Raw genomic sequence first — 27,746 nt, 5'->3', positions numbered from 1 at the left:
CATGTCTAGACGGCCTCTTTGACTCAGTGTCCCTCCACCTCCGGCCGCCCTTTCTGCCATTTTCCCTTCTGGGTCGCTCACCACAGACTGCTAACTCCAGTCAGACGCCCGGCTCCATTCTGCACCTCACGGACTCTACGCGCCACAAATTCAAGTACGAGGTATGGAATCTCACCGCCTCAAACGTCTCTTAGAGTGAAGGAGACAAGGGCCAATCAAAGACAGACTGGCTCAGGACGCGCCAATCGGTGGGCGTGGAAAAGTATTGCGGGAGGGACGGTACTGAGTTACCAAGACGACGGCTTCCGGGTGGGCGGGCCGAGGTGACTTCTGGCCGGAAGACAAGACTCCGCGGGAAAAGCTGCCCTGCTAGGTGGACGAGGAGCTGTCGCGCTGAGGCAGTTTCCTCAAGAGTAACGGCGGGCCTGTGCTAGGGTCACACCACCAGCCTCCGTTTTCTTTATCCTTCTCTCTCACCAAACGATATTCCTGCTCAGTTACAAAGTGCACGTTGTTTCCCTAAGGTAAGCGTGTGGTAACCCTATCCCCTCGTTAAATAGGGGGTTACGGAGACTCTAGTCTACTTTGTCACACGAGGAACGTGTATTCAAAAAAGAAAAAAAATCAGTAATTTCTTACAGTGCGAATTTTTGACGACACTGTACACGTTTTGTAGTTTTAAAACACTGGGTACAATTCGAGTTACTGTTAAATTTTAAAATTTGGTTCTTCCTGACTGCCGAATTCCATCTACCTGGGTAATGGACAAAGACCTGAATTTTCAGATTCTCTGTAGCAGTCTCAGAGCTTCTCTGACTTAAAATTTTTTTTAATGTTTATTTATTTTTGAGAGGATGGGGTGGCCCATAGGATCCCAGGCAGCAGGCTTTGTGCTGACAGCAGAGAGCCCGATGTGTGTCTTAAACTCCCAAACCTGGAGATCATGACCTGGACCGAAAACAAGGCTTCACTGACTTGGCCTCCCAGACGCCCCCTTTGTTAAATTCTTAATCTCCCATAAATCTGAAGGCAGATGGTAAAATGGACAGGTGCTTTGAGTCTAAACCATTCAAAGAACCAAACTAATTCAGCTGAGTCTCCTTTTTTTTTTAAAAGAGAATCATTGTAGCCTAAAATAATTGAAACCAGGTGCTAAATATAGTGCGTTTGGTTCAGCGTGTGTCTCATTTGAGGATATGGGTTTCACATAAGTTATGAAAGTAAACATTGAAATAATCAAGAGAAGGCTTTCTACAGATAATTATTTTTAAAAAATCTTGTGGCTTTAAAACACATCTTTTAACAAATCACACGAGTCGTTAAATTCTAGTCACCAAAATCTAAAAGAAAACTTTAGCAAAACTTACCTGTTTATCAGGAAGAATTTATTCCTCTAGAGTTAAGACAGGGAAGCATTTATGAAAGTTTAGATCTATATGTGTTTAGGTTCCTGCCAACCTCTTCATATCCCATCTTCAAAACTCCCTGCTAATGAGCACTTTTCCAGCAGCTTGGATGAAACATTTTGAGTAACTTCCTCAGCCTCTAGGTTAGAAATTTCATTAAAAAATTAAATACATTAGAATGTTTAGGTATGAAACATTAATGAACTATGTGATACGTTCTTCAGAAGAGGCGGCACTTAAGAAAACACAGGCTACTTGCATTGTGGAGCCATATAACATGATGAGATTTATAGACAAGGGATTTAAAAATGGCCAGAATTTCTCAAGAGAATGTTCCATGAGTTGCTTAACTGCCTTCACAGACCGTTTGAAAATAAAACTGAATCTCAGCAGAAGCCCAAGAGACCATAGAGACGAACCACATCCTTTGAATGTCAGTATTATGCTGAACAAAGTCACTTCAACAATTATTTATCTGGCAGGGGAAAAAAAAATGCCTAAATTTTATAAGGACTTAATTTAAAAATACAGAGAGTGGCTTTAGAGTTAAGAAAGGAAACTTGTTAGATGTACCTGTACTTGGGGGAAAAAATGTTTCCTCTAATAGTAGATATATTTGACTTTGTACACTGTTTTTCTCACCTAGATGCCCTTCCTCCTCTGCTTAGTTGCATCTTATTTTTTAAGAGCTAGGTCAAATTCTGAATTTTTTGAGATGTAGCCTGTAGACAAGTCTCACTCCAGAGCACCTATAGAATTAAAATGCTTGTCTTTATTTGGCTTTTTTGCTTTAGGGCCTGTAATGTTTCTTATTTATGTTGATAATTGTATCTTATATATAATTTACCTTATCTACCAGACCCTAAGCTGCTTAGAACGGTATTCACCTGTGTACCTGGCAGAATGACTTGAACATGGCAAACATGATGTAAAATGCCTAAGTTAAGATTAATGTTAAATACAATTCATAGCTGTATTAGTTTGCTAGAGCAGCTTTAACAAAATACTACAGACTGAGTGGCTTAAACAGAATTTTCTTTCTTTATCATTCTAGAGAGTAGAAAATCCAAGATCAGGTTGTTAGCATGATTGATTTCATTCTGAAGCTTCTCTCTTTGGGTTATGTAGATGGCCATGTTCTGCCTTTGTCTTTGTATGGTTTTTTGAACGTGCACATAAACTGTTCCCAAATTTCTTCTTAAAAGGACACCATTCATACTGGATTAGGGTCTATCCTAAAAACCTTATTTTATCTAAATTATCTCTTTAAATATCTTACTTTCAAATATGGCTGCATTCTGAGGTGCTGGGGATTAGGACTTCAACATAGGAATGTGGGGGTTGCATGAAATTCAGCCCATTATAATAGCCAACACTCAAAAAGCAGAAATGGTTTGGAGCAATTGTCTGTCACCATTAGAACTCTCCTCTTTAGATCATGTATATAACCTTAAATGTGTAAACTCAGATTACTGTAAGATAATAGGGAGTAGTAGAGCCTGTGGTATATCAGGATAATTGCCGAAACAAGACATTTAAATTAAAATTTATTTTTTACATTTATTTATTTTGAGAGAGCAAGCAAACGGAGGGACAGAGAGAGAGGGAGAATCCCAACCAGGCTCCATATTGACAGTGTGGAGCCTGACACAATGTTTGAACTCAGGAACCATGAAGTCATAACCTGAGCTGAAATCAAGAGTTGAATGTTTGACTGAGCCACCCAGGCATCCAAATTTTACAAACTAATTTGTAAATAAAACATACCCCCAAATTTGCTTGGCCTATCCACACAAAACAGACAGACTGACTAGTTTTGGCTTACAAGGCATTGGTTTGCAAAAACCACCAGCATATTATCTCATTTGGAATCTATAGCCTTTTATGGTAGATACTGGACATAATAAGTATGTTGTTGCATTTTCTTCAGATCCCATTGATTCACACATAACTTTATGTGCAGTACGCATGTTGAAGGAACTTTACTGAATGCTATACTGTGATTAAAATCCATAAATTTGTCCTCATATCCAAGAGTTATAGGGACATCCTATTTTTGAGATAATTAAGTGCATAGCTATGGATAATTTTGGTTTTTTTTTTGGGGGGGGGGAGTACAGCTTCATCCTGTAAATAGAACTCAAGATTCCTGGTCAGATTATTTGCCCTCAAAAGACCAAGGCTTTGAAGTACAATTGTAGAGGACATGAGATATATACAAAAATAATTATAGGGCAAGATAAAAGTGAGATGATAAGAGAATAATAGATGTGCTGTGGGAAATTAGAGGAGGAAAGCTTCCTTCCATCAGGGAATGTTACTAAAGGTATTTAGTGAAGTTAGAATCAATCTTTCCCACAGTACCTGGTACTTCTAATATAGCATTAATCAATGTATTGTATGGTAGGTACTTGCATATGTTCACATCTCTCTTAGTTCACTCTGAAATACACAAGAATATCTTAGCCTTTATATGCTCCAATCTGGTATTGCCCAAAAGTATCAGAGTCACCTGTGGAACTTTTTAAAAATAAGTTTCTCAACTTTGTTTCTAGAGATTCTAATTTAATAGGCCTGGAGGGGTGGTAGAGAATCTATTTTGAAGAGGCTTCTCTCACTTAATGACTTTGGTTATCAGCCCCGTTGGGAACCTCCTGCCCTAGAGCACCTAGTATATAGTATGCTCTCAATAAATTCTTGTCACATTAAATGAGCAGAGCTGTGACTTAGTAAGATTAGTAAGACTCCAGTACGTAGGATAAATTAGAGTGGAAAATATCCTGGAGGCAAAGAAGTCATATTACAGATGTCCAGCTAAGAGATTAAATAGCCCTAAACTAGGGCAAATTCCATAGGAAAGGAGAGAAACAAATAAGAACATTGAAAAGGTAGAATCTGCAGAATTAAATGAAACTTGATATAATGCAGTAGTTCCCAAGCATAGTCTGCCTAAGACTTACATGGGGTGTTTATTTAAAAAGCAGATTGCCGCACTCTTGTGTGAAATCCTTTTTAGTTGGTCCAGCGCAAAGCATAGGAATCTGCATTTTTAACAATCCTTTCTCATGATTTTGATTTAGATTATTTAATCTAATTTAAGACCTCAATTTAAGATCACACTGATCTGTTGACCATTGTAAGAAGAAAGATTGAAAAATAGTTCTAAAGATTATATCTTGAGTGACAGGATAAGCCATTAATAGACACTTAGTATTTGATTTAGAGGGAAATAAAGTTCATCCACGAAAGCTCTTTGGCAGGGAAGAAAAAAGGGGGTTTAAGAGCCTGGGAAAGAGGTAGAGGGTGATGAAAAAATTGGGAACCTTTGAGATAACAAAGATTCCTGAGATAAAGGAAAAAGAAGAAAGTCTGGGAGAAAATTGGGGGATTAATTCTCCTCTTAGAGATTGTGAAATGAAGGAGGCAACATGTGAAAGAGAAGGTGGAGAGAAAACTTGGAAAAACCAAAAACCAAGAGCTTTAAGTAAAGAATGTGTACATCATCTAGTGTGAAAGAGAACTACAAGGATTGTAGGGTGAATATGGAGAGACCTCTGAGATTGACATCTCTTGGTACCTTTTGATAGAGGGAGTTTTGCAGAACTGTTTGGTTGCTGTGAGTTGAAAAATGAATGGCCAGAAAAGTCTAAGCTAGGAATGATAAAGCATAACTTAAAATATGAGGAGAATAATATGAACATGCACCCCCATGTTCATAGTAGCATTATTTAAAATAGCCAAACATGGAAGCAATCTAAGTGTCCATCAATGGGTGAATGGATTAAAAATATATAAATATTTTTATATATATGGTGAATTATTAGCCATAAAAAACAGAACAAGGAAATCCTGTCATTTCTGACAACAGGGATGGACCTTGAGGTCATTTTGTTGTGGGAAATAAGTTAGAGAATGACAAATACTATATGATCTCATATGTGAAATCTGAAAACAAAACAAAACTCAGAAAAGAGGTCAGATTTGTTGTTACCAGAGACAGGAGGTAAGGGAAGTACACACTTCTAATTACAAGATAAGTAAGTACTAGGGATGTAATGTGCCTTATGATGACTGTAGTTTTCACTGCTGTATGATACATACGAAAGTTAAGAGGGTAAATCCCAAGACTTATCACAAGGAAGAACTTTCTCTCTGGCTTACTTTACCTATATAAGATGATGGTAACTAAACATTCTGGCATTTTCACAATGTAACTAAACCTTGTGGTAATCATTTCACAATATATCTAAGTTATGTTGTATATCTTAAACTTGTACAGTGATGTATGCCAATTATATCTCAATGAAACTGGAGGAAAAATGACAGATTGCCCTTATATGAAGGTGGTAACACAGGAAGATGCTTATAATCTGTTAGAGATGTCCATTTTTTTGTAACAGATAATTTTTAAGAGCAGGGTCAATGGAAATAGATAAAAGAACCATGATAATCTAAAAGTATACATGCATCATTAGCAAAACGTGTTTTTTTTTAAGGTCTTGCCTTGATAGTAAAGGAAATGAATAATAAGCCTAAATAAAAGTTCCCTTTTTTAGAAGTAAAACAAAAGAATAAAGGTTTCTGGAATAGGTTTTTTTTTTTTTTAATATAGATTTTAAAGAAGAAAATTTTTCAAGTAATAGCCTTTCAAGACTTGGGAAGAAAGTGGTTTTAAAACCTTGTATCTTATGTGCCAGTCTTACAAGCTATCCATTAGTACATAATTAGATTAATAGTTTATATAACAGACCTGGATTCAAAACTCAGGTTTGCCTCTGACTAGATGTGTGTACAACGTTGATTAATTTCCTGTTTAAGGGTGCATGGGTGGCTCAGTCGGTTATGCATCTGACTTTGGCTCAGGTCATGATCTCTCACTTCCTGAGTTCGAGCCCTATGTCTGGCTCTGTACTGACAGCTCAGAGTCTGGAGCCTGCTTCAGATTCTGTGTCTCCCTCTCTCACTCTCTGCCCTTCCTCTGCTTGCATGCTTGCAAATATAAATATGTTTAAAAATTAAAAAGATCCTATTAAATAAAAAGGAAATTTCTAATACTTCATAGCATTAAATGGAATGATACAATGTTAAATATGTTCCTGCTATACAGTAAGAATTAAATAATGGTGACTCTTTCATTAATTGACTTTTTGCAAGTTACTATTGCTCTGAATTTTTAAGTGTTCTCTGTCAAATGGTAATAGTTATATGGTTACGGACATCCGTACGACGTGGTAGAGTTAACAAGAATATTATGTTATTAGTAAATTGGGAGTTATCAAAGGATCTTGCAATATTGCTTAGCAAGCAAATAAAAACACTCAGTAAATGGCAAATGGTATTATTATGTCAAAGATCTAAAGTAATATCACTTATTTATCTAAGTTGCACAGACCTTTGAAATACATTCTTCATATATTCTTTTCTTTTTAATTATTTATTATTATTTTTTTACAAATAGTTTATTGTCAAGTTGGTTTCCATATAATACCCAGTGCTCATCCCCACAAGTGCCCTCCTCCATGCCCATCTCCCCCCTTCCCCCCCTACACCCATCAGTCCTCAGTTTGTTCTCATCATTCAAGAGACTCTCATGGTTTGCCTCTCTCCCTTTCCCCCACCATTTCCCCCTTCTTCTCCCCCATGGTCCTCTGTTAAGTTCCTCGTATACGTGCAAACATATGGTATTTGTCCTTCTCTGCCTGACTTATTTCGCTCAGCATAACACCCTCATGTTCCATCCATGTTGCTACACATGGCCAGATTTCATTGTTTCTCATTGCCATGTAGAATTCCATGGTATAGATAAACCACATCTTCTAGACCCATTCGTCCGTTGATGGACACTTAGGCTCTTTCCATGTTTTGGCTATTGTTGAGAGTGCTTCTATGATCATTGGGGTACATGTGCTCCTATGCATCAGCATTTCTATATCCCTTGGGTATATTCCTAGCAGTGCTATTGCTGGGTCATAGGGGAGTTCTGTTAATTTTTTGAGGAACTGCCACACTGTTTACCTGAGGGGCTGCGCTAGTTTGCATTCCCACCAACAGTGTAGAAGGGTGCCCATTTCTCCACATCCTCGCCAGCATCTAGAGTCCTCTGATATGCTCATTTTAGCCACTCTGACTGGCGTGAGGTGGTATCTCAGTGTGGTTTTGATTTGTATTTCCCTGATGAGGAGGGATGCTGAGCATCGTTTCATGTGTCTCTTGGCCATCTGGATGTCCTCTTTGGAGAATGTCTGTTCATATCTTCTGCCCATTTTTTCACTTGGTTGTTTGTTTTTTGGGTGTGGAGTTTGGTGAGTTCCTTACAGGTTTTGGATATTAACCCTTTATCTGATATGTCATTTGCAACTATCTTTTCTCATTCCGTTGGTTGCCTATTAGTTTTGTGGATTGTTTCCTTTGCTGTGCAGAAGCTTTTAATCTTGGTGAGGTCCCAACAGTTTATTTTTGCTCTTGATTCCCTTGCTTTGGGAGATGTGTCAAGTAAGAAGTTGCTGTGGTGGAGATCAAGGAGGTTGTTTCCTGCTTTCTCCTCTAGGGTTTTAATGGTTTCCTGTCTCATGTTCAGGTCCTTTATCCATTTTGAGTTTATTTTGGTGTATGGTGTGAGAAATTGATCTAATTTCATTCTTCTGCATGTTGCTGTCCAGTTCTCCCAACACCATCTGTTAAAGAGGCTGTCTTTTTTCCATTGGATATTCTTTCCTGCTTTGTCAAAGATTAGTTGGCTGTATACTTTTAGGTCCAGGTCCGAGTTCTCTATTCTATTCCGTTGGTCTGTGTGTCTATTTTTGTGGCAATACCATACTGTCTTGATGTTGAGAGCTTTGTAGTAGAGGCTGAAGTCTGGGATGGTGATACCTCCCGTTTTGGTTTTATTTTTCAGTATTACTTTGGCTATTCGGGGTCTTTTGTGGTTCCATACAAATTTTAAGATAGTTTGTTCTAGTTTCGAGAAGTATGCTGCTGCAATTTTGATTGGGATTGCATTGAATGTGTAGATTGCTTTGGGTAGTAATGGCATTTTAACTATATTCTTCCTATCCATGAGCATGGAATGTTTTCCCATTTCTTTGTGTCTTCTTCAATTTCCTTCATAAGTTTTCTATTGTTTTCTTCATACAGATCTCTTGTATCCTTGGTTAGGTTTATTCCTAGATATTTTATGGTTTTTTGTGCAGTTGTGAATGGGATACGCTTCTTGATTTCTCTTTGTTGCTTCATTATTGGTGTATAAAAATGCAATCGATTTCTGTATGTTGATTTTGTACCCTGCAACTTGGCTGAATTCTTGGATCAGTTCTAGTAGGCTTCTGGTGGAGTCTGTCGGGTTTTCAATGAAGAGTATCATGTCATCTGCGAAGAGGGAAAGTTTGACTTCCTCTTTGCCAATTCTGATGCTTTTGATTTCCTTTTGTTGTCTGATGGCTGATGCTAGGGCTTCCAGCACTATGTTAAACAACAGTGGTGAGAGTGGACATCCCTGTCGTGTTCCTGATCTCAGGGGGAAAGCTCTCAGTTTTTCCCCATTGAGGATGATGTTAGCTGAAGGCTTCTCATAGATGGCTTTGATGATGTTTAAGTAGGTTCCTTCTATCCCAACTTTCTCGAGAGTCTTTATTAAGAAGGGATGCTGTATTTTGTCAAATGCTTTTTCTGCATCTATTGACAGGATCATATGGTTTTTATCTTTTCTTTTATTGATATGATGTATCACATTGATTGATTTGCGAATGTTGAACCAGCCCTGTAACCCAGGAATGAATCCCACTTGATCTTGGTGGATGATTCTTTTGATATGCTGCTGGATTCGATTTGCAAGGATCTTGTTGAGAATTTTTGCATCCGTATTCATCAAGGATATTGGCCTATAGTTCTCTTTTTTTGCTGGATCTCTGTCTGGCTTGGGAATCAGAGTGATGCTGGCTTCATAAAATGAGTCCGGGAGTTTTCCTTCGACTTCTATTTTTTGGAATAGCTTGAGAAGAATTGGGATTAATTCTGTTTTAAATGTCTGGTAGAATTCCCCAGGGAAACCATCAGGTCCAGGGCTCTTATTTGTTGGGAGATTTTTGATCACTGATTCGATTTCTTCACTCGTTATGGGTCTGTTCAGGTTTTCTATTTCTTCCCGTGTGAATTTTGGTAGTGAGTGTGTGTTTAGGAATTTGTCCATTTCTTCTAAGTTGTCCAATTTGTTGGCATATAATTTTTCATAGTATTCCCTGATAATTGCTTGTATTTCTGAGGGGTTGGTTGTAATAAGTCCATTTTCATTCATAATTTTGTCTATTTGGGTGCTCTCTCTTTTCTTTTTGATAAGCCTGGCTAGAGGTTTGTCAATTTTGTTTACTTTTTCAAAAAACCAACTCTTGGTTTCATTGATCTGTTCAATTGTTTCTTTGGTCTCTATGTTGTTTATTTCTGCTCTAATTTTTACTATTTCTCTTCTTCTACTGGGTTTAGGGCGTTCTTGTTGCTCTGCCTCTAGCTCCTTTAGGTGAGCTGTTAGATTTTGGACTTGTGCTTTTTCTAATCTCTTGAAATAGGCCTGGAGAGCAATGTACTTTCCTCTTAGGACTGCCTTGGCCGCATCCCATAGATTTTGAATTGTTGTGTTTTCATTTTCATTTGTTTCCATATATTTTTTAATTTCCTCTCTAATTGCCTGATTGGCCCATTCATTCTTTAGAAGGGTGTTCTTTAACCTCCATGTTTTTGGCGGTTTTCCAGACTTCTTCCTGTAATTGATTTCAAGTTTCAAAGCATTGTGATCTGACAGTGTGCATGGTATGATCTCTATTCTTTTATATTTATTGAGGGCTGCTTTATGTCCCAGTATGTGATCTATCTTGGAGAATGTGCCATGCGCACTTGAGAAGAAAGTAAATTCCCTGGCCTCAGGATGTAAAGTTCTAAATATATCCGTCAGATCCATCTGGTCCAATGTGTCTTTCAAGTCCATTATTTCTTTAGTGATTTTCTGTCTGGTTGACCTATCCATTGCTGTAAGCGGAGTATTAAAGTCCCCTGCTATTAGCACATTCCTATCTATAAGCTTGTTTCTGTTTGTGATTAATTGTTTTAAATATTTAGGTGCTCCCATATTCTGTGCATAGACCTTTATGATTGTTAGTTCTTCCTGATGGATAGACCCTGTAATTATTATGAAATACCCTTCTTCATCTCTTGTTATTGCCTTTAATTTAAAGTCCAGTTTGTCTGATATAAGTATAGCTACTCCAGCTTTCTTTTGATTTCCAGTAACATGGTATATATTTCTCCATCCCCTTTTAATCTGAAGGTATCTTCCAGTTTAAAATGAGTTTCTTGTAGACAGCATATAGATGGATCTTGTTTTTTTAATCCATTCTGCTACCCTATGTCTTTTGATTGGAGCATTCAGCCCATTTACATTCAGTGTTATTATTGAAATATGTCAGTTTGGAGCCATTGTGTCCTTTGTGGGATTCATGCCTGTGGTGGTGTCTCTGGTGTCTTCGTTCCTTGCAATACATCTGTCAGAGAGTCCCCTTCAGGATTTCTTGTAGGGCTGGCTTAGTGGTGACAAATTCTTTCAATTTCTGTTTATTTGGAAAGGTTTTTATCTCTCCTTCTATTTTGAATGAAGGCTTGCTGGATAGAGGATTCTTGGCTGCATATTTTTTTCTGTTCATCACTTTGAAGATCTCCTGCCATTCCTTTCTGGCCTGCCAAGTTTCAGTAGATAGGTCTGTCACCACTCTGATAGGTTTCCCTTTGTATGTTAGGGCCCTTTTTTCCCTAGCTGCTTTCAAAATTCTCTCTTTGTCCTTATATTTCGCCTTTTTCGCTATGATATGCCGTGCAGAAGATCGATTCATATTACGTCTGAGGGGAGTTCTCTGTGCCTCTTGTATTTCAACGTTTACTTCCTTCCCCAGGTTGGGGATGTTCTCTGCTATAATTTATTCCAGGACTCCTTCAGCACCATTCCCTCTCTCTTCCTCTTCTGGGATTCCTATGGTACGAATATTGTTGCGTTTGACCATATCGCTGACCTCTCGAACTCTTCTTTCGTGTTCCTGGATCAGTTTGTCTCTTTTTTTCTCGGTTTCCTCTTTTTCTATAATGGTGTCTTCTAAGTCACTTATTCTCCTATCTGCCTCTTCAATCCATGCATTGGACGCCTCTAATTTATTATGTATCTCATTTATCGCATTTTTAAATTCTTCATGCCTATTTTTATTCTCCATGTTGTTTGTAGCCATAGTTTCTTTGATGTCCCCTATGCTTTTTTCAAGCCCAGCTATTAATTTTATGATTATTGTTCTAAAATCTTGTTCAGTTATGCTGCTTATATCTGTTTTGAGCAGCTCATTAGGTGTCATTTCTTCTTGGAATTTCTTTGGAGGAGAGCTCTTTCGTTTCATCATTTTAGTTGGCTTTCTGTCTCGTTAGTTTAAGACTTGTTATGCTCTCTGCACCTGTGAGGGCTGCTGTACCCAAGAAGACTCTTTGTCCAGGGCCTATCCTTTCAGAGGGTGTATTTTGAATGGTATCTCTTGGTCTCTCTTGTTGAAACCTTGGTTATTTTATTTTCCTACTCGTAGTGACATTTGGGACTCTCCACCAGGTGTACTTTGGCTTGCTTCTTGAGGTAGCCCTGGAGAAGAAAGCAGACAGACAAACACACAGGGAGCAGAGGCAGACAAATGCACAGACAAATCCGACAAACATGCAAACTGAGAGGGAGAATGAAAAAGTTAAGAGAAAAGACGGAGGAGGGAAGGCTAATAGTAGAAATAAAAAATACATGAAAAGGTCAAGAAGAAGAAAAGGAAAAAAGAATAAAACTGATGGACAAAGAGTGGTTTAAAGCATATAAGTGGATTTCCCAGCTACAATTAAATAGCCAGGTGTATGCACTGCTGGTTGAAGAGCTTAGAGAAAGAAGACAGGGCGGGGATGAGGCAAAATTGGCAATAGAATGAACAGGCAGCAGGGATAAGAAGCTTTTTTCAAAAAACTAAAGGGTGGAATATGGTTGGATAGGTGATAGAAGGATGCTGGTGTTATCCAGAGAAACTATATAGTTTAATTACTCCTGAGAGAAAGAGATGAATGGTCAGTAGTTGTAGAATTTACATCATCAGAATGGACTAGTTGTGATTGTTTAAGCAAGCCGGTGACCAGAGTTAATCAGGTCAGTGTTCCGGGAAAAAGAGAAACAAAAAAAAAAGGAGGGGGGCAGCTCTCTAGCAGTGATGGGCATGGTGTGATCCAATGAGTCAGGTGAGAGTTCTGCCTTGGGGGTTGTGTGGAGGAGAGTGGCGGCGCTCCAGTCCCTTCTTGAACCAAGTGCTGCACCTCGCTTTTTTGGGTGTGTAAAGTCCCTGTGCGGGGAGCGCAGCCAAAGTGGGTCGTGCTCTTTAACCCAGGCCAGGCCTAGTTTCCAAATCCCACTCCGCTGGCCCCACTGAAATTGCAGTAGACACAACCTCACAGGCGATTCCCTTGGGGCAATTCCACTCCTCTTGCCTAGCCCTGGGGATGATGCTCCCTTCTCCTCCAGGTCGGGTTGCCGAGCAAGGACAGGGGTTTGCCTGGGGAGCGCGCTGGCCCCCTGGAGAGTGGGAAATGGGGTCCCTCTGTGTCTCGTCAACTGAAACACGAACTCACAGGCAAATCTCCCAGTTTTAAGCCCTTCGCCTTCCCTCTAGAGGCTCAGCCAGCCAGGAGCACAGGGAGCTGTGGCGTGTGGTTCCTCCAGGGGTCCAGCCAGCCAGGCGGACAAAGGAGTGGTCCGTGCGTGCGGCCCCTCCAGGACGAGTTGGCATGCAGGGATTTGGCACACACGGTCCTTCTGTGTCCCAAGCGGAGGTTTTTCTCTTTCCCAGCGACAGGGACTGTTTCTTGAGTGGTTTTGGACTCTCTTTCCCCTCTCACTCCCCGCAGAGGGGGATCGCCCCCTTCCATTTGAGTCTCTGATCCCGGCCCGATTTTATCTTCCCTAGTTCGCACTCACGTTAAAAGGCTTTCTCAGTGGATTCTGCGTCCTTTTACTCCCAATCTCTTGGGTTCTGTAAGGTTTCCTATGGCTTCAGATCTTTTCCGTGTGAGATATGGGGGCGAGTGCAATGTACGGAGCTCCCTACTTCTCTGCTATCTTCTCATATATCCTTTTCAATGGTGTTGTGAGATAGTCCCTTTTACGAATGAGAGTCGAGAGTCAGAAAGTTTGAGTGACTTAAAGTCAAAAAAAAAAAACCAAACTAAAAAAGCAAAGTCTTCTCACTCCTAGTCTAGTGCTTTTACACATCATACAGTATCTGGCATATACGTTACAAAACTTATTTTTTTAACTTAATATTTTAAAATTTTAGATTCATGTGCAGTTGCTAGTAATAGTACAGAAAGATTTCTTGTACATCTTCACCCAGTTTCCCCCAATGGTAATTACATCTTGTATACATGTAGTTATAACATCACATCCAAGAAATTGTTATCTAATGATCTTACTGAGATTTTACCAGTTTACATAAACTAGTTGGTGTGCATGTGTGCATTTAATCAATGCAGTTATCTATGTGTAGATTCATGTAACCACCATTACAGTCAAAGTACAAAACTGTGTTTTCAGCAAAAGATTTCTTATGTTACCTTTTTGATAGCCATGACTTTCCACATAGATCCCTGTTACTATGCTCTTGAGAATTCCCATTACTCAAAGGTGACCTTCATATATATTCCAGTGGATGCTGACTTGACAAAAATGATTCACACCTGTCTAGCCAACAACACAGATCTCTGCAATGTGTCTTGCTTTCCAAACCACTCTCAGACTAAGCTACTGAAATAAGTAAAGCATATTATTTACTTAGTGAGGATATTATTTACTAAATAGAAAACACTAGTACCCAAGCCTATTTTTAGGGTTGGCTTAATATTTCCTGTCATGTACAATCTCAGATACTGTTTCCTCTAAAAAAAACCTTTTTTATCCAAATTCAATTTCCAGGAAATTATCACAGTACATACTCAATAATATGTTGTTAATGTTTGTGTGTGTAATGAATGATAAAATGACATTGAGTCAATAGCTAAGAGCCTAACTTTGAAGTACAAAAGTTTTGAATTCTCAGTTATGCCATTTATTAGTTACGTGACTGTGTGGGGTATAGTTTAATTCTATAAGACAAAGTTTCCTCTTTGGTTTTATGGACATTATAATAGCCGTCTCATAGGTTTATTGTAGTAAGTGAAATAATCCATTTACAGAACTTGGTACAATACCAGATACCTACTAAGTACATGTTAAGAGTAATTTTAATTGCAATAATTTTTTAACCTCAAAATTACTTAAAAATTATTCTCAAATAGGAAATTCGGAGATAAGACAGCTCCCACATTGGTCATTGCAACTGCTCAGTGGCATGATTAGGATTCAAATCTCATTATTGTACTCTGCCATCCTCAAAGTGTTAGCTTTTCAGAGTAAGTTTCCTCATGGTCAGAAGGTGACCACTGTAGTTTTAGTCTTCAATTAATCTAGCCAAAGAAAACACCATCTCTTCACGTATATAGGGGAGGGTCAGAGAGAGAGGGAGATACAGACTCTCAAATAGGCTCCAGGCTCCGAGCTAGCTGTCAGCACAGAGCCTGACGCGGGGCTCGAACCCACAAACTGCGAGATCATGACCTAAGCGAAAGTCGGACGCTTAACCGACTAAGCCACCCAGGCGCCCCAAGTATATTTCTTTTTAAGAACAAGAAAATCTTTTTTGGAATCTTCTAACACACTTGCCTCCATTACTTATTGACTGGGTCAGACACTCACTTCCTAAATGATAACAGGTGAGGAGGAAGGGATTATGGATTACCTAGGAGTGGGCTTAAGAGTAATCAAGATTTCACAAAGTAGGAAAGACTATTCAACAGAAAAAAAGATGGTCTCTTCAACAAATGGTTTTGGGGAAACTGGACCACTTTCCTATACCATACCCAGAAATAAATTGAAAATGGATTAACGACCTAAATGTGAGACAGGAAACCATCAAAATTCCAGAGGAGAATATAGACATCTCTGTGACATCAGCCAGAACAACTTCTTTTTTTTGTTTGTTTGATTTTAAAACATTTTTTTTTGTTTATTTTTGATAGAAAGCATAGGAGGTGAGCGACAGAGAGAGAGAGGGAGACAGAGCATCTGAAAAAGCCTCCAGGCTCTGAGCTGTCAGCACAGAGCCTGACACAGGGATCGAACTCGGGAATGGTGAAATTATAACCTGAGCTGAAGTCCAATGCTTAACCGACTAAGCTACCCAGGTGCTGCCAGCCATAGCAACTTCTTACTATATATATGTCTCCTGAGGCAAGGGAAACAAAAGGAAAAACAAACTATTGTGACTTCATCAAAATAAAAAGCTCTTCACAGCAAAGGAAACAGGAGACTAAAAGACAACGTACTGAGTGGAAGAAGATATTTACAAATGACATATCTGATAAAGCGATTGTATCCAAAAGATATAAAGAACCCAACACCCCAAAACTGAACAATCCAGCTAAAAAATGTGAAGAAGGGTCACCTGGGTGTCTCATTTGGTTAAACGTCCAACTGTTGGTTTCTGCTCAGGTCATCATCTCATGGGTTGTGGGGTCGAGCCCAACATCAGGCTCCCCGCTGATAGTGCGGAGCCTGCTTGGGATTCTCTCTCCTTTCTCACTGCTCCTACCCTGCTCATGATCTCTTTCTTTCACAAAACAAATAACCTTTTTTTTTTTTAAAAAAAGGGCAGAAGACATGAATAGACATTTTTCCAGAGACATCAGATGGCCAATAGACACATGAAAAGATGCTCATCATCACTCATCATCAGGAAAATACAAATCAAAACTACAATGAGAGATCACCTTAACATCAGTCAGATTGGCTAAAATCGACAACATAAGAAACAGCAGGTATTGGCAAGGATGTAAAGAAAAAGGAACCCTGTGCACTGTTGGTGGGAATGCAAACTGGCACAATCACTCTGGAAAAGAATATAGAGGCTTCTCAAAAAGTTAAAAATAGAACTACTCTATGATCCAGCAATTGTACTACTAGGTATTTACCCAAAGAATACAAAAATACTAATTCAAAGGAATTCATGGATCCTTCTGTTTACCACAGCATGATCAACACTGGCCATATTCAGGAAGGAGCCCAAATGTCCATCAGTTAACAAATGGATAAAGAAGATGTGGGGTGTATACACTCTCTCTCTCTCTCACACACACACACACACACACACACACACACACACACACACAGAATGGAATCTTAGCCATCTAAAGAATGAAACCTTGCCATTTGCAATGAAGTGGATGGAGCTAGAAAGTATTATGCTAAGCAAAATAAGTCAGAGAAAAATACCATGTGATTTCACTCACATGTGGAATTTAAGAAATAAATGAACAAAGGGGAAGAAAAGGAGAGAGGGAGGCAAACCAAAAGAGGCTCCTAACTGTAGACACTGACTGATTATTACCAGACGGGAGGTTGGTGGAGGGATCATTAAATAAATGATGGGGATTAAGGAAATGCACTTATGAGGAGCACTAGGCCTTTCGTGGACGTGTAGAATGACTATATTGTACACCTGAAAATAATATTGCACTGTATGTTAACTAACTAATTTAATTAAAAACTTTACAAATAAAAAGAAAAACTGAGATTTATCCCTGATTTGGTTCTGTACTGTTTTAAAGAGTGGATGCTAACACAGCATTGGTGTTAACTGGGAGAAAGAGATGTACACCATGGCTATTAGTCTGCATAATAGAATACTTGCATTTCTTTTTAATCCTCAAATGAAGGAAATTCAGATGTCTAACAGCTCAGTTACTTGCCAGAGTCATTCATCAGTTAACGTCATTGTCATTGGTATATTAGACAAGTAATGCCAATTCCATTCTTTTTTCATTCTCTTAAATGTTTCATTGTTATGTTTTTACTACTGTGGAAGATGACTAAAGTGTCACAGCTAAAAATACACGTACCTAGGAATATCAGGTTTCCCTGAAAAAGCTCAAAAACATTTATGTTTTTGCTAACTATATCTGCTTTCTTTTCTTTATTTTTATTTTTATTCTTTTTTTATTTTTTATATGGCTTCTTAAGGTAAATTTTATCTTGAGATGGAAGCAAATAAATAGCATTATTGTACTTGCTTTCTAAGCTAAAAAAAAAGATCCATTAGAAAGTTATTTTTCTATTTACTTTCCATCTGGATTAGGTAATCTACTGGATTAGTCATACCAAGATGATAACCAAATATGATATTACATATTTTTGTGAAGAAAACATTTTTCATTGTATCAATGAGTTTGTAAAAAAGAGGGTTGTGGGGTGCCTGGGTAGGTCAGTCAGTTAAGCGTCTGACTCTTGGTTTCGGCTCAGGACATGATCTCACAGTTTTGTGAGTTCAAGCCCCATGTCAGGTTCTGTACTGGCAGCCCCGACCCTTGGGATTTTCTCTGTCCTCTTTCTCTATCCTTCCACTGCTAATGCTTCTCTCTCTCAAAAATAAATAAACTTAATTTAAAAAATTTTAAAAAGAGTGGTGTGATAATCTAGTCATATATATATATATGTAAGAAATCTTTTAGTTTCCTTGATTCTTTCCTCCATAGCTCCATTTAAATAAACTGTTTGCTACTTTGAACTTGGCTTGATTTATAAATATTTTTCATAAGAAACTTAAATTGAGGTAATCTTTTTTTACCTATTTCTTTAAAATCTATGAAATTGAAAAGGTACAGATCATAGAAACAATTGAAGAAAACAGTGAGGCATGATGTAGAAGGAAAAGGATGAAATCGATGGAAGAAGAAAAATCCCCCTGAAAACCACTCACTTGTTAAAAATTTTCTCGAGTTTATACCATCTTCTTTTTGTCATAGAGAAGTCCATTATAGTCTCATTGGAAGCATTTTTTAAACATCTGTAACATAAATAATAGAACAGATGTTAATATAGACTTATTTGTAACCAGGACATATGGTAAAATCATATGAAGAATTAGCATCTTATCTCAATGCAAATTTTCTTGTTAAAACGTTATTTTTAGAAAGGATTCTCCAATAGGACTGTTAATATTTGCCAATGATTTTCTAAAAACATTTTTAAATTGATGTGTTTTTATTAAATTTAATTATTGATTTGGTTGAATTTAAGTCTGTCATCTTGGTATTTGTTTTCTCTATGTTCTCTATATTCTGTGTTCCTTTTTCCTCTTTGTTATTTAAGTTAATGAAGTATTTTTTGGTTTCTATTCTGTGTCCTCATTTGGCTCTTTTGGTCATATGTACTTGTGTTATTTTATTGGTTTCTTTAGAAGTTAAATATATGTACTTAAATTATCACAGTCTACCTTGGGTTAGCATTATAATACTTGAGTTACAATTTAAGAACCTTACAGTGATGTATTCTATTTACTTCCCTCTCATCCTTTGTACTACTGTTATATATTTTACATCTACACTTTTTAAAAGCTCCAATATATATTACTATTTTTACTCTGAACAGTTGACTGGCTTTTTAAAAATTGTGGTAAAATAACATGAAACTTACCATCTTAATCATATTTTTAAGTGTGTTCTTGAGTATTAAGTACATTCACACTGTTGTGCAACTAATTCCTAAACTCTCTTCATCTTGAAGTATTGAAACTCTATACCAGTTAAATAACAACTCCCCATTCCTTTTCCCCCAAGCTCCAGGCAATCACCATTCTTCTTTCTGTCTCCATGAATTTAACTGCTGTGGGTACCTCATGTAACTAGAACCGTATAGTAATTGTTTTGGTTTTTTTTTTGTGAGTGGCTTATCTCATTTAGCATAATGTCCTCAAGATTTCTCTATGTTGTAACATATGTGAGAATTTCCTTTTTTTAAGTTTTTATTTTTAATTTTTTTTTTATAAATGTTTTTATTTATTTCTAGGAGAGAGAGAGACAGTGTGAGCAGGGGAGAGTCAGAGAAAGAGAGGGAGTCACAGACTGAAACAGGCTCCAGGCTCTGAGCTGGCAGTCAGCACAGAGTCCGACGCGGGGCTTGAACCCATGAACCGTGAGATCATGACCTAAGCGAAAGTCGGACGCTTAACCGACTAAGCCGCCCAGGCGCCCCAAAGTTTTTTTTATATTTAAAAAATGTTTATTATTTTTATTTTAATTCCAGTATAATAAACATTCATGTTAGCTTCAGGTGCACAGTATGGTGATTCAGCAATTCTGTACGTTATTCAGTGCTCATCATAAGTCTACTCTTAACCTCCTTCATCTATTTCACCCATACCCATACCCATACCCCCTCCCCTCTGATGCCATCAGTTCTCTGTACTTAAGAGTCTTATTTTGTTTGTTTCTTAAATTCCACATATGAGGAAATCATATGGTATTTGCCTTTGACTGATATATTCCTCTTAGCATTATACCCTCTAGATCAATACATACTGTTGCAAATGGAAGGATTTCATACTATTTTTATGACTGAGTATTAGTCCATCATATGTGTGTATATATGCATGTGTGTGTATATACCACATTTTCTTCATTCATTCATCCGTTGATAGGCACTAGGGCTGCTTCCATAATTTAGCTATTGTGAATAATGCTGCAGTAAACATAGAGGTGCATATATCTTTTCAAATTACTATTGTCCTGTTCTTTGGGCAAATACCTAGTAGTTGAATTACTGTATCATATAGTAATTCTATTTTTAATTTTTTGAGGAACCTCCATTCTCTTTTCCACATTGTACCAGTTTGCATTCCTACCAACAGTGCACAAGGGTTCCTGTTTTTCCACAATCTCACCAAAAGTTGTTTCTGTTGCTTTTGATTGTAGCCATCATATCAGGTGTGAAATGATGTCTCATTATGGTTTTGATTTACATTTCTCTGATGATTAGTGATGTGGAGCATTTTTCATGTTTCTGTTGACCATCTGGATGTCTTTTTTGGAAAAAATGTCTGTGAATGTCTTCTGGCCATTTTTTAACTGAGTTACTTATTTTTTGGGTGTTCAGTTTTATAAGTTCTTTATATATTTTGGATTCTAATCCTTTGTCAGATAGTAATTTGCAAATACCTTCTCTCATTAAGTAGGTTGTCTTTTGGTTTGATGCTCCTTTGTTGTGCAGAAGCTTTTTATTTTAATATAGTTCCAGTGGTTTATTTTTGCTTTTGTTTCCCTTGCCTCAGGAGACAGTAGGAAAAAAAATGGCTCTGGTATATGTCAGAGAAGTTAGTGCCTATGTTCTCTTCTAAGATTTTAATGGTTTTCTGTCTCACATTTAAGTCTTCTAATCCATGTTGAATTTATTTTTGTGTATGTTGAAGAAAGTTGTCCAGTTTCCTTCTTATGCGTGTAGCTGTCCAGTTTTCCCAACACAATTTGTTGAAGACACTTTATTTTTCCCACTGCATATTCTTGCCTCCTTTCTCAAAGATTAACTGACCATCTAATTGTGGGATTATTTTTGGGATCTCCATCTGTTCTGTCCGTCTCTATGTCTGTTTTTGTGCTATTACCATACTCTGGTTCTTATAGCTTTGTAGAATGTCTTGGTTGGGGATTGCAATGCTTGTAGCTTTTTTCTTCTTTTTCAGGATTGCTTTGGCTTTTTGGTGTCTTTGGTGGTTCCATACAAAATTTAGAATTGTTCTAGATCTGTGAACAATGCTATTGGCATTTTGATAAGGGTGCATTAAATCTGTAGTTTGCTTTAGGTAATATGGATATTTAACAATATTTATTGTTACATTATATGTGCATGGAATATCCATTTGTTTGTGTCATCTTCTCTTTCATCACTGTTTTACAGTGTTCAGAGTACAGGTTAAATTTATTTTTAGGTATTTTATTATTTTTGGTGTGATTGTTGTTGGGACTTTTTTTTTTTTTAATTTCTCTTTCTGTTACTTCATTACTAATGTATATAAATGCAGTGGATTTCTGTGTGATGATTTTATATTCTGTGACCTTTCTGAGTTCAATTATTCTTCTAGTTTTTCTGTTTTTGGTGGAATCTTAAGGGCTTTTTACATATAGTATCCTGTCATCTGCAAATGGTGAAAGTTTTACTTCTTCCTTACCAATTTGGATGCTTTTTCTTTTTCTTGTCTGATTGCTGTGGCTATGACTCCCAGTACTGTTTGGATAAAAGTGGTAAGAGTGGACATCCTTGTCTTGTTCCTGACCTTTGGGGAAAAGCTCTCAGTTTTTCCCCATTAATGATGATGATGTGGGATTTTCATGTATGGTTTTTATTTTGTTGAAGTATGTTCTTTATTGATGGTTTTTATTATAAATGGATGTGATACTTTGTGAAAGGTTTTTTTCTGCATCTCTTCAAATGGCCATATGGTTTTTATCCTTTCTGTTGTTGTTATATCACATTGATGGATTTGTGAATGTTGAACCACCCTTGCATCCCAGGAATAAATCCTGCTTAATTGTGGTGAATGAATTTTTTAAGTATTGTCTGATTCAGTTTGCTACTAGTTTGTTAAGAATTTCTCCAACTGTGTTTATCAGGGATATTGGCCTGTGCTGCTCTCTCTCTCTTTTTGTAGTGTCTTTATCTTGTTTGATATCAGGGTAATGCTGGCCTTATAGAATGAATTTGAAAGTGTTCATTCCTTTTTTGTTTTTTGTAGTAGCTTGAGAATAGGTATTAACTCTTATTTAATTGTTTGGTAGTATTCACCTGTGAAACCATCTGGTTCTGGACTTTTGTTTTTGGGAAGTATTTTGATTATTGACTCTATTTCATTACTGGTAATTTGTTCAAATTTTGTATTTCTTCCTGATTCACTTTTGGGAAGTTAAATTTTTCTTTGAATTTATCCATTTCTTCTAGGATGTCCAGTTTGTTGCTATATAATTTTTCCTAATCTCTTTTAATCCTTTGTATTTCTTTGGTGTTGGTTATTCTCCTTCATTTCTGATTTTGTTAATTTGAGTCTTTTTTTTTTTTTTTTTTTATGAGTGTGGCTAAAGATTTATCAGTGTTACTGATATTTTCTAAGAACCAGCTCCTGGTTTCATTGATCTGTTCTTTTTTAGTTTCTATGTCATTNCTGATTCACTTTTGGGAAGTTAAATTTTTCTTTGAATTTATCCATTTCTTCTAGGATGTCCAGTTTGTTGCTATATAATTTTTCCTAATCTCTTTTTATCCTTTGTATTTCTTTGGTGTGGGTTATTCTTTTTCTTTTTTGATTTTGTTATTTTGATTTTTTTTTTTTTTTTTTTTTAATGAGTGTGGCTAAAGATTTATCAGTGTTACTGATATTTTCTAAGAACCAGCTCCTGGTTTCATTGATCTGTTCTTTTTTAGTTTCTATGTCATTTCTTTCTGCTCTAATCTTTATTATTTCCTTACTTTTACTGATCTGGGATTTTGTTCTTTTTCTAGTTACTTCAGGTATAAGGTTAGGTTGTTTGAAATTTTTCTTTCTTCTTGAAGTAGGCCTGTAGTGCCATAAACTTCCATCTTAGAATAGCTTTTGCTTCAACCCCCCAATTTTGGTCTGTTGTGTTTTCATTTTCATTTATCTCCATTTTTTTAATTTCCTCTCTTTATTTCTTGGTTGACCCATTCATTGTTTAGAAGCATGTTATTTAACCTCCATGTATTCATATTCTTTCCAAATTTTTCTTGTGGTTGATTTCTAGTTCTGTAGTGTTGTCAGGAAAGATGAATGCAATGACTTCAGTCTTTTTGAATTTGTTGAAATTAGTTGAATTTGTTGAAATTAGGACAAAATTGAGTTTGTCCTAACTTATCTATTCTGAGGAATGTTGCATGTGCGCTTGTGAAGAATGTGAGTTTTAGGGTAGAATGTTCTGAATCCAATAGATCCATCTGCTTAGCTGTTTTAGACTTAATAGCTATGCTTCTCTCTTGATTTCTTGCATCTTACCCTCCACAAAAGAAGTTCAGGAATCAGCCAAGGATTTGTGGGAATGCATTATGCAGATTTTGGAGGTACCCCCCAAGCCTCACCCAGTGCTCAGTGGTTTCCCCTTTAGAGACTTCCTCTTTCAACTTTGAGGTCTTCCAGCAGCCATTTCTGACTCTTCAGCCCCACCAAGACTGCTCCTTCTGATAAGGTGTATTCCCTGTTCACCATACAGACTGGGAAATAACCTTATTGAAAAAGTTAGAAAATTGTAGATGTCATGTATTAGCTTCCCTTATTTCAAGGGTCATATACCCTCCAGTTTCTACCTGCTATTTATTGTTTCAAATTGTCTTCAAATAGTTGTTTACTTATATCTTAGAGTTTGTAATTGTTATTGTTGGGAGGGTTATCTAATTTAAGATACTTCAGTGTTTATTAATGCCATAAGTCATTAATGCACTTTTAAAGTATTTTTAAATAGAAAAACAAAGGTATGGTTTCTAAGAAATTGCTTATAAGTATTTTTAAGGAGTTTCTAAGAAGTGCTAACAATAGCTGTATTGTATGCAGCTATTTTTAGAAAAGCAAGAAGTAAAAACTTCCTAGAATAGGGGAAGAATTAGGTAATGTTCTTTCAAAAATAATTTCTGGAGTTTTAATACAACTATGGACTGTGATGGGCCTGAAGATGTACTGCTTAGATTTCCTGCTGCAGGGAACATGATTTACTGATGGCCACAGCTGCTGCCCTTTAGACCCACTCCCAGGTTCATGCCAAGGCAATGATTCCCAAGTGATCTTTCCAGGCAATGCCTGCAAATAGTGAGAGTTGTAAGGCAGACTCTTTCCAATGACATGCAGCACCCCTTTACTGGGAAATTTTGTTTCAGGGACATACCATTGGCTGGGCCAAAACTTTCTTAGAACTGTGCTGCAGTCTGACACTCCTACCCAAGCTTTCTTCCTTCCCTTTTTTTTTTTTTCCATCACAGGTAGCAGACCTACATCACAGTCAGAAGTCTCTCTTACCATCCTTTACTCCCTTCTCATCACTTATTATAAGTAAATCCCCAAATTTTCTGTTTGTTTCTAATTGGCATCTGCTTGTTAGAACACCTAAACAAGCACAGAAACTACTGACAGAACATGGACCAAAAGGAAAAAAGGAAAAAGATGTTCTTAGAGAAAAATTCCCAATATTATTTGTAGATACTCTGTCCTTTAGTAGGAAGAGCTTAATTCTCCTCCCTTCCAGTGTGGGATGAGCTTAGTGACTTGCTTCCAATGAATACAGCAGTATCTGCCAGTACTCCCCCTTTTAAAAATTATCTCCCATTCCACACAGACACAGGAACCCTTTTATACATTTTTTCATAGTGCCCTCCTACCCCAGATGAAATTTTGATACTGTAAATATACTATACATCTGTTTATGTACTATTTATATATACATGTTTTATGCATAAAGAGTTAGATTTTTTTTTTTACCCACAGGAATTAATTTTTACTCCCTTGAGGGTATTATAATAACCCCACTGAGAATGCATAGAACAGAATATGGAAAAGGGAAATTTCTAATTTATCATGGAAAAATGTGGCAGACACCACCTTAAACACCTACTAGTGCCATATATCCCCAGTGTTATAGAGTGAGAAGAGTATTTTGCCTACGTAAGAATCTTCTTAAGAAAATATAACCTCTGTCTTTTCACAAGAAGACATCCAACAAACCCAAATTGAGGAACATTCTACTAAATATCTGACCACACCTCAAAAGTGTCAGTGGAATAAAAAAACAAGGGTTTTGGGAAACTGTCAGAGATCATTCGAGACTAAGGAGACATGACTACCAAATGCTATGCGGTATCCTAGATCCTTGCATAGAAAATGATCACTAGGAGAAAAATGGGTGTGTAATGTGATTGAAGTCTAGTTTACTTCATATCATTGTATATTTCTTAGTTTTATAAATATACCATAGATAATAGGGAAAGCTGGGGGAAGGATTAAAGGGAACTGACTCTGCTATCTTTGTAACTTTTCTGTAAATCTAAAATTATTAAAAAACTAAAAGTTAAGAGTGTTCAATTTTTTCTCATTGCCATGTAGTATTCCGTTGTATAGATAAACCACATCTTCTTGATCCATTCGTCTGTTGATGGACACTTAGGCTCTTTCCATGTTTTGGCTATTATTGAAATCTGGCCATGTGTAGCAACATGCATGGACCTTGAGGGTGTTATGCTGAGCAAAATAAGTAAGGCAGAGAAGGACAAATACCATATGTTTGCACGTATAGGAGGATTAGGAGGAACTTAACGGAGGACCAAGAGGGAGAAGAAGGGGGGAAATAGTGGGGGAGAGGGAGAGAGGCAAACCATGAAAGACTCTTGAATACTGAGAACAAACTGAGAACTGATGGTTATAGGGGGGAGGGGGAAGATGGGCATGGAGGAGGGCACTTGTGGGGATGAGCACTAGGTGTTATATGGAAACCAACTTGACAATAAACTATTTGTTTAAAAAAAATGCTCAAAAAATATCATCTGTATTCATTACCTGAAAATAATGGTACAAATATTAAAAGAGGAGTATATATATATATCTATCTATATAGATATAGATATAGATATAGATAAAGATCACTAGAATTACAAATGTTAAGCTAATCTGAAACTGAGTTTTTTAGATGTATTAGTAAATGAAAAAATATAGTGGTTGTCGTAGTTTTCATATTAGTGAAACTGTGATTCAGTGTCTCATGCTGTCCGTGCACAATTAATTCAGATTGTCCTGTTTTTAAGCAGAATCACATATATTCAAAACTGGCTAGAGAACCATAAAAAATATTGATAAACCATAAATGGAAATGTATCAAGTTGGGGAATATGTCTAGGTGCTGCAAGGATCAGTGTTATGTCCTGTCTTACATAGCTGCTGCATTAATGATGTAGAAGAGGGAGTAAAAAGGATGTTAATGAAATTCACAGATGATATTAAACTGCAAATAGCAGTAAGGGCAGCAAAGCAATATAAAGGTATCCAGAGAACTTAGAAATATGGAGACAACAAAATGAGATTCTATCCATCCAAAATAGAAACTGCTACTGCATTAGGGAAAAAACAATAAAACAGAGTAGTTATTCAGAAACAGTGAAATCTGAAAGTCATCAAATGGTCAAAAAGACCTGAGGGTGAAAATGAATAACAAAATAGATAAGAATTTATGATAGTTATTTTCAAGATTATGGTTACATATACTACATGCCACAAAGAAAGAATAGCATGGTCTGTTCTTCAGACCTCTAGTAAGATGAAATCTGGAGGACAGAACTCATTTTTTTGTCAAGTTGGTATTTAACCACCATTGACAAAATAGAGATAGTAATAAAAATGATTAAGCCTAAGAACACTGCCAACAAGTATATTTATCTTAAGCAAATTAACTGAGGTATTTACCAGTCCTTCCATTCATAACTGCTGATTCTAGTTCATACCCCACATAGATGACCGTTGCTGAGATGTATATACAAGTTATACTAAGCCTCAAAGTACTTACCTCTTTTTAACCTTTTCCCTTGTCTCCCAAATTAAATTTACAGATTCTTTGTAATCAATTCTTATTTTCATTTAGGATTAAATTAAAATAGCCTCACTTCATTACTTACTACAGCTGACTGAAGCTTATGTCAAATCTGCATCACAATGATGGAAGCCTTATTTGTAAATACATGTATATGCTCCTAATGGCACCTAGAGTATACAGGAGAGTAACATCTGAGAAGTGTTTTTGCAGTTAAGACCTAACTGAATAACAACTATAAGAAGAAAACAGAGATCAGAATTATTATAATTGTAGTGCAATATTCCAGTGATCACAGCATACATCAGGAAGCTTTAAGACATTATCACCTGTTGGCAAGGAGTCATTCAGAATAATGTATGAGGAAATCTTTTTCTGGATAACTCTATATAGTTAAGTATTGAATAATAGATGCTTTTGAAAATCTCGACAAAAAGTCTATGAATTTTTATTTTTATGGTTTAAGAATACCTATTTAACTTCTGCACCGAAAAACTATAATCCTGAGGGCACACATAATGTTTGGGCTCAGTAGGTTCCAACAAGTAAAATACTTAGGAAAATCACTGAGTTAGAAAAAATATTTGAGATTTGTCTCAACCTCCTCCTCTTACGTATGAGGTCATGGAGTGAACAGACATGAAGGAAGGAACACCTCATATGTTTGGGGAAAGGATATTCAACAACACAGTATTTTTAAGAAACTCAGGAGAATCCTATATTAGATGGGAGACTGGACCAAATAAATTCTAAGGTCCCTTTCCATGCTTTGAGGATATTTTATGTTAATTATTTGGCTGCTTGAATGTCTGT

At 36.9% G+C, this 27,746-nt stretch overlaps 1 long non-coding RNA gene across 3 annotated transcripts in view; it reads left to right on the top strand.

Moving 5' to 3' along the window:
* The first annotated feature begins 327 nt into the window (after window positions 1-327).
* Window positions 328-27,746, top strand: part of LOC120223941 — a 163,338-nt gene continuing 135,919 nt past the window's right edge. For all 3 annotated transcript variants that reach the window (XR_005526414.1, XR_005526420.1, XR_005526416.1), the window contains exon 1: window positions 328-524. This is a non-coding gene — a long non-coding RNA (uncharacterized LOC120223941). The remainder of the gene's footprint in view (window positions 525-27,746) is intronic.

The sequence above is a fragment of the Hyaena hyaena genome, unplaced genomic scaffold (assembly GCF_003009895.1).
Source record: "Hyaena hyaena isolate Hyena2069 unplaced genomic scaffold, ASM300989v1 scaffold_18, whole genome shotgun sequence".
NCBI classification, from domain to species: domain Eukaryota; kingdom Metazoa; phylum Chordata; class Mammalia; order Carnivora; family Hyaenidae; genus Hyaena; species Hyaena hyaena.
Note: the sequence above shows the minus strand (reverse complement) of the source record. Positions and strands in the feature narration are given on the sequence as shown.